This window comes from Peromyscus maniculatus, chromosome 7, assembly GCF_049852395.1.
Source record: "Peromyscus maniculatus bairdii isolate BWxNUB_F1_BW_parent chromosome 7, HU_Pman_BW_mat_3.1, whole genome shotgun sequence".
Lineage (NCBI taxonomy): Eukaryota > Metazoa > Chordata > Mammalia > Rodentia > Cricetidae > Peromyscus > Peromyscus maniculatus.
In genome coordinates, this window is record NC_134858.1 from 58,835,110 (window position 1) to 58,845,590 (window position 10,481).

At 46.8% G+C, this 10,481-nt stretch overlaps 1 pseudogene; it reads left to right on the plus strand.

Moving 5' to 3' along the window:
- Nucleotides 1-5,564: 5,564 nt before the first annotated feature.
- On the plus strand, nt 5,565-10,005 carry LOC121831166 (anaphase-promoting complex subunit CDC26-like; annotated as a pseudogene).
- The last annotated feature ends 476 nt before the right edge of the window (nt 10,006-10,481 follow it).

The following is a 10,481-nucleotide window of genomic DNA, read 5'->3' on the forward strand; positions in this document are numbered from 1 at the left end:
GTGAGCTGGCAGCCCAAAGAAAAACCTGACTACAAGCTTAGGGTCTGAAATATTCCCTCCAAATGTGTATAGTAGTGTGTCTTGTATCTGTCATTACCAAGGAAGAAGCACAATGTTTGCTAGGCTTGTTGTGGGTCCCAGAGTCAGTATATTATATACTCAGGAAAATGGCTTTGATTCATCCACCAAAGAACACGGACAGCTGGTTCCTTTAAATGAAGTCTTTTCCAGGGTGGGAAAGGAGTCTGCAGCATATCCAGTATACAGGTGAGTGATCCTGCTATTTAAACCATGTCTCTGTCAGACCCTAAGGTATTAGAAGTATTAAGATAAGTTCAAAAAGTGAATACGTAGGATTTAAGAGTAACAAAACTTGCAAAATCATTGGCCCTTGTAGAGACAGAAGATCAAGTGACCACTTGTGACCAGAGCTGCCACTTAGGAACTGACTTTTAACTCGAAACGGTGGCACACACCTGTCATTTCAGCACTCGGGGGGCTGAGGCAAGAAGATTTTGAGTTCAAGGTCTTTCTGGCCTATATAGTTCAAGACCGAGCATCGGGTATATGTAGTGACCTTTACTAAAAACAAAAACCAGGGCTTGCGAGAGAACTCAGCAGTTAAGAGCACTTGCTCTTGCAGAGAACCTGGGTTTGGCTACCAGCACCCATAATGGTTCACAACCATCGATAATTCCAGTTCCAGGGTATCTGATGGTACATCCAACAACACCCTCATCTGACCTCTGTGGGCACCAGGCATGCATGTGTATTTATGCAAGTAAAATACTTACATACATAACATAAATTAAATTAAAATCTTTTCAGAAGAAAAATAAAAACAGCAAAAAATTCACATAAAAATTTTTAAAGATTTTTTTTTTTTTTTTTTTTTTTTTTTTTTTGGTTTTTTCGAGACAGGGTTTCTCTGTATAGCTTTGCGCCTTTCCTGGAGCTCACTTGGTAGACCAGGCTGGCCTCGAACTCACAGAGATCCGCCTGGCTCTGCCTCCCGAGTGCTGGGATTAAAGGCGTGCGCCACCACGCCCGGCTCAAAATTTTTAAAGATTTTTAAAGGTTAAATACATTTAAAGAGCCAAGTTTCATCAGACCTGTATAGTCATAAGAAGTGGGCAAGTGCTAGGCAATGGTGGCACATGCCTTTAATCCCAGCACTAGGGAGGCAGAGCCAGGTGGATCTCCGTGAGTTCGAGGCCAGCCTGGCTTATAGTATGAGTTATAAGGACAGCCAGGGCTGTTACACAGAGAAATCCTGTCTCAAAAAAAAAAACAAAAACAAAAACAAAAAACAAACAAACAAACAAAAAAACCAACCAACAAACAAACAAAAAAAGGAAGTGGGCAAGAAAATTTTGGGCCCTCACAGAGACAGAAGATCAAGTGACCATTTCTGACCAGAGCTGCCTCTTAGGTACTGAGTTTTAACTGGACATGGTAGCACACTCCTCTAACCCCAGCTCCAGTCCATCACAAGAGGGGCATGATGTTCAGCAGGTGAGAGGATGAAAAATCTTCACAAGCAGGAGGCTCAGACTCATTTCTTTCCCTGGTTTGCATTGGCATGTCATGGGTCCCACACCCGTCCTCGCCTCTATAACCAGTACTTCAAATCAGCTGAGGGAGAAGAAGAAAGTCCGTTTTGGTCCACAGGTGGGTCATCTTGGGATACAGACATGGCTGGCCATAGTTCGCTCTTGTACAACAGCCAAACTGAAATCTAGCTGTGGGAGATCCCCCCGCGGACAGAGCTGTAGGCTCTGAAGCTGGTCATCATTTTGTGTAGAGAGAGAATTGACCCATGACAAAATTACATACAGACTCACTCAAGGGCAGTGGCCCTATTCCCAGGAGGCGGAATTGATGGTCCTGAGATCCACTTGGGGCAGGGACAGCGAGGCCCCATCTGTCTGTCACCCCTCCTAGTGATCCATGTAAGGAGGTTCCTGGTTAGGCCCAGGCCTGGCACAGGGAAACATGCTTCCACCAAGAAAACCATGAGAATTCCATTAGTTCTAAGACTGTGACCTGGTCACTCTGGGATCCTTGAGTCGAGAGCCCAGCACATGACATCAGTTGGAAGTCACCCTCCTGGCAGGAGGGCTTACTGCTGTCCATCAGGATGTGGTAGGCTATTCTTATGAACTGGAATTGGGGGAGGGGGTAGCTGCTGCCGGCTGACACACGTATGTGTCTTTGAGTTTTAACAAGTAACTGATGAGTTGCAGTGTCCATAGCTCAAGGAAGGCATGATGACATGGACTCACACCCTTGGGGCTGAGACACTCTACCATGTTTACCTACAAGGCCTTGCGAAAGCTCTCCTCTAGAACGGGGAGTGGAAAGCGCGGCCAGGAGCTGTCACTTGGGCTCAGTCTGCCTTTGGCTTCAGTGCTGAGGAGTCTCCTTTGGCTAACTTTCCCCAGCGTGTGCTCGGCAGAAGAGACCATCCGCAACCCCAAAGGACTCCATAAAAGGATGTTTACCAGAGCCAGAGTGGGGCATGCTGGGGGGATGGCGATGGAGTGTCACCCACGTTTTCCTTGCAGGAGTGGGGTTCTGGTTCCTCCAGCTTACTGGGGGATTGGTGACTCTTGGCTTGTGTCTCACTCAGTGTCGCTCCAAGCTAAGGGTGAACTTGTCAGCGTCACTCTGCCCGAGGCAAACGCTCCGAAATAAAATTATTATACTGGGCTCGTGGCTTTTCAAGCGTGTGAATAATGTACCCTGAAATATCCCCCACACCCTGCTACACCCTCTGCTGTGCCCTTCCATCTTCCATTAGTTCCTTTTGCTCCCCTAGACCCCTGGACGATTTTGGTCCTACTTGTATGCCATCTGTACACACATAATTTTTTTTTAAAATTAATCTATTTTTATTTTATTTACATTGTGTTTTGCCTGCATGTATGTCTATGTGAGGGTGTCAGATTTTGAGTTGCAAACAGTTGTGGGCAGCCATGTGGGTGCTGGGAATTGAACCCGGGTCCTCTGAAAAAGCAGCCAGTGCTCTTAACTGCTGAGCCATCTCTCCAGCCCCCATATACAGACATAATGTTGTGTATCTGTTTAAACTCCAGGACAAATGAGAGAAAACATGCAAAATTTTTCTTTCGAATCTGGCTTAATTTGCTTAATTATCTCCAATTGCATCTCAGAAATAAAAATTGCCATCAAATGGAATTGTGATGTGCAGAGGAGGGGGAAAGGGTGTGTGTGGGGGCATAAGTATAAGCATGGAGGGAGGGAAAGAGAGGAAGAAAATGAGATTGATTGATCGATCCATCGATTGATTGATTATGAGTATAAAGAGTTCAAATATTTCCTTTCCATAGAGGGAAGATTCTAGATTATACCCCAAAGCTATTTTTATGGAGGAGCTGGGGAGATGGTTCAGGGGATAGACTGCATACAGGACAAGTGTGAGTATCTGGGTTGGAACCCCTTTGCACATGTCAGGTGGGCATGGCAGCCTTCCTGTAACCCCAGCACTCAGAAAACCAAAATCTGAGACCCCTGCAGTAAGCCAGCTGGCTAGACAGCTGAACTGGCCATGTCATGGGCCATCAAGGGACCCTGTATCAGACATACAAAGTGGAGATGCACACACATACATACACACACAAAAAGAAACAAGAAAAAGGGTTCTAGATTAAGATACAAAAGCATAACCATTTCACTTAAAAATATGATATTAAATATAAGAAGAAATAACTAAAATCCAGACATGGATGGCTCTAAATTTTGAAAATTCAGGACTGAGAAGGGCAGAGGGGCAGCAAAGGTACTAAAAAAAAAAAAAAAAAAAAAAACTTAAAAAATCTTGTGGAATAATTTGACAGCTGAAATTATAACACTCAATGAGCTCATTTAAGATGCAAATTAAAATTTAAAAATTAATTACAATGGGATTTGAAATCTGAAAACTCTGGGCTAAAGGCTTAACTCCTTCATCTAGTTCCAGAGTCACCTTAGGGAGGTGCCTCAGTTTCCCCATCTATCAGCTGCTTTGTCAGGTTTTTCAGATCATTATGAGCAAGGCTGGCTTCCACCTGGAAGGAAAGCCTGGACCCACAAAGAGCCGGCAGCCGGGAGTGGCCTGCCCCTTGCTGGGCTTGGCCAGCTGAAAGCGACTGTGTTATGCTCTTTCCACAGCTGTGCTCAAAATGGCACATCCCTCTGGCTTGTGAAGGCTTTGCACGTCTACTTCTGAGACAGATTGTCTCATCAGAAATACCAACATATCTGGATGATCTGCTAAACGAGCTACCAGCTAAATTTGCTGCCTCCCAAAATAGTTCTGGGATATCTCTAGGACAGGCCCAGCCCCAAACACATTCATGAAGGCAGCCAAGACTGAATCCAGCACTCCCACACCCTCTGGGCCTGCTGCTCTGCTGCTCTCCAGCCCCCATCCCAGGCACCCAGTACCCTCATCCCAGCCCTCCACGGCTCGCCCTTGAGGAGGGGCTTAAAGCCTCACCACACCCCAAGGACACATCATTGGCCAGAAGTGGCCTCTTTCCAACTGCCCATTTCCTAGGAAGATGCACTTCTGAAAGTACAATCAAGTATTAAGTTAAAGAAGATAAATTCTAGTGGTGAACTGATGTAGCAACTAGACATTAAGGAAGGATATTTTGGGATGTGATGACATCCAAACTCTTCTAAAATTGTATCACGCACATGAATACAGTTGGAACGTCTATTTCCACCCAGAGGCAGCCATCTGACAGGCCTTGTTCTGAGGCCCCAGATAGCGCCCATGGTCAGGAGCCCTAGGTCTCTGCAGAGTCCTTGCATGGAATCTATACAGACTGTCCTGGTCCAAGAGACCCCTTCCCTTGCATGTGGACACCCACTCTCTTTGGCTCCAGAAGAGCCCTGTTCCATAGGAGCCCCCAGGACTGGTCCATGAGTGATTCTTGTTAGAAAAATCTTCCTCTAGCTTGTTTGAATCTCGTCTTCCCCCATTTCACTCACTGGTCCTCTTTCCTCCCTTTAAAACCAGAGAAAATATAAGTGGAATCTCTCTCCCAGGGGTAGCCCTATGTGACATGAAGGTATTGTTTACTTCTCTGTGTGTCCTACCAAGTGCTCATTCCACGGTGCTCCTGAGAGTGTGATGAAATGGTTAAGTGGTCAAACAGGTCTGGGGACGTCTGAGCTGACTGAAGTTACACAGATGTCTTGGCTGCAGATGGTTTAAGGCCTATGACAAGGTAATGCACCAGACCCCACTCTCAGAATGGAGTCTAGTGCTTGCTTCTATCAATGTCTCGTGGTATTGACATTGGTAGAGCCCACCTCTACAGCTAGCTCCGGAGTGGGCCTGTCTGGTATTCAGAGGCCAGCATCCATGGATTCACAGCAGCCAATGGACATGTTCCCTTCAGCTCTGTATCCAAGAACATCACATGGATTCCTTGAAACTGACTGCACTGTGAGAGCTCACACTACAGAAACGGACTGTTAGTCACTTTTTCTATCTCTGTGACAAACCAACCAGGAAAAACAACACGGAAGAAAGATTAATTGGGTCCCTCATGGCGGGGCTGGGGGTAGGGGAGTTGGGGGTGTGGATCGGACACAACAGCTCACATCGTGGTGGCCAGGAAGCAGAGAGGAGTTTGCTTGTGTTAGAACTTTCTCTTTTGACCCTTTTTGTTCTTTCCAGGCCCCCGGCCTGTGGGATGTTTCTACCCCACTCAGGGTAGGTCTTCCTCCCTTCATGAATCCTTTCTGGACATGTCCTTGAAGACACCCAGGTGTGTTTTATCTGAATCCCCGAGGCACTTCTCAGTCCAGTCAAGCTGACAATCAAGCAGATCCATCAGAGCTTTGTGCTCCCGGACTATTGCTAAAGCATTAAGCTGATGTTGAGTTAGCTGGTGGCACATCACTTGAGTGACCAGACCAAGACCTGGTCCATCCCTCCTCGCTATGATTTGAATTAATGAAAACAGGCCTTTTCTGCTTTGAGACAGGATACGCGGGCTTCATCTCCGAATGCTCTTCAATGCCGTAGGTTACAATCTCCAAGTCATTTATTACCCTGGTGGCTGCTGAAGCCCAAATGTGCTCCATGAGGTAGGTTGGTGTTCCTTTCAAACGGAAGTCTCTGTTTCTCAGAGAGGACGCCAACACCAAAGGTGGCCCGGACAGTAGGCGCTGGTAGTTCACAGAGCCTTACATAGGGACCAAAAGCAGGTGGATGACACTGACTCTGGGACAAGCCTGGCCTTCCCAAGAGGATCTTGTGGCTGGTGTGGTCACAGCTGCCTATCACACACCAGGCATCATGGATGGGTGAGAACATCTGGGTTCTTCGATGTAATGTGAATCCTTCCTATCACGTAGCCTTGAGAGAAACCGGTTTCTTTATCTGTAATATGGTAAATAACAACACTTAGCTATACGATCATTATCAGAATTAAATGAAAAGGCATGTGTGAACAACCACAAGCTACTGTCTTGTAAGTATGTAGTTAGAATCATGACCACATTTCTTTCTCTTGTCGTGGATGTCACCGATGCCCTGTTGACAGCCCCTTTGCCAATTCTCCTGATCCCCAGCTGCTGTGACTGAGGGATGCTAATGGTGCACAGCTGCTGCTCTAATTCCTTTCTGTGGCTGTGATAAAACACCCCCGACCAAAGGCAACCTGGGAAGGAAAGGGTTCAATTGGCTCACTCTCCCAGATCACAATCCATCATCAAGGGAAGTCAAGGAAACAGGATCCATGGAAACAGGATCCATGGAGGAAGACTGCTTGTTGGCTTATACCCTGGCTTAGTCACTGACTCCTGCTTACCTAGCTTTTTTATACAGCCCATGATTACCTGCCCAAAGGAATGATAATGCCCACAGTGGGCTGGACCCTCCTACATTGATTAATCATCAAGACACTTCCTCTCAGACATCCATAGACCAACTTGATCCAGGCAATTTTTCAACTGCCATTTCTCCTCTCAGAGAACTCTAGATTGTGTCGAGTTGACAATTAAGAATAACCAGGACAGCTATCCTCAGGAATATTCCCTGTAGCAGACAGAGGTTGCTTTCCAGGAAATGCCTGAAATGTGTTTCACCTATCCCACCATTCCTCAGGATCAGCCATTAGCCAGTAACTAATGGGATCCAAAAGCTTTGCTTCATGGTGGGATGTCTCTGTGGCGCTGTTTGGGTTTAGAACTCAGCCCGGAGTCAGGATGATGCTAGGTGCCACTGCCACTGTTTTTGTTCAGTCTCGCCTCCCACAACCCCTCACTTTCTTACCATTTTCACTGTGAGCAGCCCTCAGTCAAGCATTTCTAAGAACTCTGACCCCGAATTAATCGCAGCCCAGTGGCTTAAGTAGAGACTTATCATGGAGCCGAGAAGGCAAGCCTACTGGTCACTCAAGGTCTGACCCTCATTTTGTCTTGGTGGAGGGTTGTAGCAAGAAGGGCCTAGAATGAAGGACCAAGGGACAAGCAAACAGAGAGGAGCCTGGACAGAAGGACTGAGAAGAAAATGGACCAAAGGGCAAGACCAAGATGTTCAGCCTTGCTGGAGAATGCCCAAGTCTTGAGTAAGGACCCAGTCTCCCAACGCTAAGACAGCCTGTGCAGCAGCTGTGGGAACAGGTGAGCTGGCAAGTCCTACCCTACAGGGCAGGGAACAAATGTTCACCTTTCACACGCCATGCAGCAGCTGTGACTTAACACCTGTTGTTTCGGCTCGCCAAGCATCGACTTCCTCCTGCTCTGATGGGCTAGATAGCCCCACGGTTGGGATGGACCTTATGCGGATGCGTCCCCTGAAGGGGAGCCATGGAAGGATGTGTGGCCCAAATCAGGCCTATGGTAGCTCTCTTGTTTTGGAATTTTTCTGCTTTCTTCCTTCCGGTCTGCATTCCCATCTGTGAAAGCCTGGGATTGCTTGGGGGGATGTATGTCACCACATGGAGAAAGCTGCCCAAGGGATGAGGCCAAGACAGAGGGAACCTGAGACTTCCGAGCCTGGCCACATGGCCCCAAATGCATTCTCTTAGAAAACAACGTACAGATACATAGAAATGGGGGCGGAGGGGATGGCTCAGTGGGTAAAGACAGGCACAAGGACCTGAGCTTGACTCCAGGAATCTGCTTTAAAAAGTCAGGCAAAGCTGTGTGTTCTCGTAATCCCAACACTGGGAAGGCAGAGACAGGCAGACCCATGGTGCTTGCTGACCATCCGGCCTATCCTATTTGGTGAGTTCCAAGTCAGTGAAAGACCTGACTTAAGAAGCTAGGTGGATGGTGTCCTGAGGAACGACCCCTGAGGTGGTATACACACCGCATACGAGTCCTCCAATCTCCACACACATCAAGTCCTCATGTGGCTTGGATCCTGGAAACCCGACTAGGGCCGTAGAGGGACTGAAGGAAGGACAAACACACAGGCACAGAAAAGCTGGGATCGGGTGGTCTGGGCCCTCGGATGGAGTGGCTGTGGCAGCCGGGAAACTCAGTGTGTTTACTTCGCAGAGCTGAACAGGAAGGCAGGGTATTGCACACAGCTGAATACGGAGGCAAGGGTTATGACGTCCAGATAAACAAGGAGGCAGGGTTACAATATACAGCAGCTCAAAGAGACAGGTTTAGTTAATTTCCGTAGGAGCAGTCTTCAGGCAGTGAACATCGGGGTGGGGGGGGGCAGTCTTCAGGCAGTGAACATCGGGGTGGGGGAGCACTAGGCATTCTGTGCACAAGCTGAAGATTTTGCTGTCCCTCTGAGCCTTACCCGAGAAAGGCTTTGCCACTTCTCCAGGTCTGAGGCATTGTGGTCCTTGAGGAGACTATGCTCACGTCATCAACAGACATTCAGGACTTCACTCTCTTTCTCCACACATGAACACACATGACTTGTATCATAAGAGGTGCATAGTAAAGAGAACAGTATACAGAGCGTTCAGTGGGGAGTTTGGGGTTAGAGCTACCCTAGGATAATGGCAGGCAGCCTGGTCTCTGAACTTAGAGTTGCATTTCTGCAAGAAAGACTCAGGGCCAAGAGCGCTTGCTGTTCTCAGAGGATCTGGGTTCAGTTCCCAGCACCCACATCAGTTGGCCCTCTTCTGACCCCTGTGAATACTTTACACATGTACATACATATGTACATACACACACACACACACACAGAGAGAGAGAGAGAGAGAGAGAGAGAGAGAGAGAGAGAGAGAGAGAGAGAGAGAACTCCAATTTTGTTTTTTAAAGAATGCAGTATAAGAAAGCAGGCTTTATAGTGGAAAAAAATGGAACTCAGGCCATGTAGCAATGGTGTCATGGTAGAAGTTGAGGTTCTGGGAAGCTGTAGAGGCTGTAAAGAGATTGCGACATTGACTTTAAACGTCTGTATCTCAGCACAGGGAGCATTTGATTGACGAACGACTTAAACTTGGAGCCGGTTAAACCCTGTGGATAACCCTGTGAATTGCCCATAGCTCACTGGGTCTGGCTCCTGGTGTTCATTTCAATATACTGTGATGAAAACCAACCGGCCTGGAGCTCAAGCTTGATGACATTGCAGAGTTTGAGAGCATTCGAAAAGACCTGGAGACCTGTAAGAAACAGAAAGAGGATGTGGAAGTGTAGGAACCAGTGTTGGAAGAGCTACTGCGCTCAGGGGTGACCCAAGAGCCGGGGAAAAATGACTAATGATCGAACTGGTTATCAACCCCAACCCAAGCCCGACACCCCCACATCTCAGCTTGGAAGCTTAAGAGTTTTAGAGCTGGATTCTCCTGCATGCCAGACCCCTGGAATGGAATAAAATAATGGCAGAAATACAGACCATATTTAGAGAATTAAGTGTGTACAACCAAGCAGAATGTTTTCTGTTTCTTACAGGGAAAAAAAATCAAAACAAAAAATAACTTCTGTGTGGAATTACTGCTGTTCAACCTTTCTGATGAGCTAGAAGCCAAACTCCGCTTGTTCCTGGAAAACGGGACTTCAGGAAGCTTACCTGACTTTTGTTTTTAAAAATAAATATATTTTTGGAAAAAATGGAATTTACTAGAAATGAAATATGATGATTGACACACAAAAGTAGATGAATTAAAGAATAGATTCAACACAGTTTGAGAGAGACTTAATAGACATGGGAACATATCTGCGGGAAATAGTGTGTAGAGGGTCAAGGAGGCAGGGATATGAAAGCATGGTTAAGAGATATGGAAGGCAGGATAAGAACTGCCCCCAGCCCGACATCTAATGGGGCTCACAGAAGGGCTTCAGGGGGAAAGGGACAAAGAACGTGGAAGCCAAGTGTGCTTCACAATTATCGATGAACTGTAATCCTCAGGGGCTCAGGAACATAGACAGTCCCAGTCTAGATAGATAAAACTAAATTAAACATTGTACATCACACACTGTATTAAAACTACAGAGCACCAGAGACAAGAATATCTTGTATTTCTCCAAAACTCCTACTACAGGTT